This window comes from Plasmodium cynomolgi, chromosome 14, assembly GCF_000321355.1.
Source record: "Plasmodium cynomolgi strain B DNA, chromosome 14, whole genome shotgun sequence".
NCBI lineage: Eukaryota > Apicomplexa > Aconoidasida > Haemosporida > Plasmodiidae > Plasmodium > Plasmodium cynomolgi.
In genome coordinates this window covers 2,226,809-2,227,911 of record NC_020407.1, presented here as the reverse complement: position 1 = coordinate 2,227,911, position 1,103 = coordinate 2,226,809, and positions in this window count along the sequence as shown.

Here is a 1,103-nt window from a genome sequence, read left to right as displayed (position 1 = left end):
TTCCTTGGGTGTGTTGCTGACCTATGTGCATGCTCACGGTGAACAACTCTGCTAGTGCAACCAGCCCGGTCGAGAAGGGTTCAACTTTTCCTTGGAGCTGAGTACCCCTTCCCAGATGTGAGCTCACAGGGGGAGGGGGAGAGAAAGTTGCAAGAGGTAGTATGTGAGTGGTAAAGCACGGACGGTTAGAGAGCGTGCGCACGAGGACATGTCAAGGCAGGAACGGTTAGTGGATGCACCGCCCGCATACACATGCACGTGCATGCGATTCGCAAAAGGGGGTGGTGGCATTGATCTGCCGGAATTGCCCAGTACGGGGCGGGCGCGGGGAAAAAGGCTCCCTCGATTGGTCCTAAAGGAAGTAGGGGGGTGGAAGTTGGAAGTAGGGAGTTGGAAGTAGGCGAGGTGGAAGCGACAGGGGGGGTGGCCATTGAACTGCCAACCGGACTGCTAAGCGAACCGCCAACCGGACTGCTAAGCGAACCACCAACCGAGCCGCCATCCGAACCCCCAACCGCTACACAGTGTGTACCGCTCAGAGGGCCCCGTGAATCCATCGATGAGGGAGCCCCCCAAAAAAATAAAAAAAAGGAAAAAAACAAAAGGGCCAAATGGTGAATAGATAAAGAAGCAAAATGAAAACTATCGGAAAAAAGGCGAAACAGCAAATGGAGACGCGCACAAATTAATCCATGGTGCAGATTTTTTTTTCTTTCACATCGGTGAAGTGCCATTCCATTTTGGCGAGGAAATTAAAAAAAAAAAAACTTTGGAAAATTTTTTTTTAAGCATACACCTTTAATGGTATACGAGTAGCGTCATTTTGCGAGTGGTGTTAAGACTTTTGAATGTGTGCGAAATGAGAAAAACGCTATGTAGTCTCTTCTGTTGAGTGCTTTTTTTTTTTTTTTTCTCTCTCTCTTTGGCGCGTATTCCTTTTGTTACACTACATTTGTCACGCGTTACTTGGTGCTTGCAGTTCCGCAGGCTGTTGCGCGTGCAGATTGTCCCACTTTTCCGGCAATTCTTTTTCTTCACGCTCGCCTTTTTTTTTTTCTCTCTTCCCTTTTTGCTCGTTTTCCGAGGTGTGGCGAGCATACCGT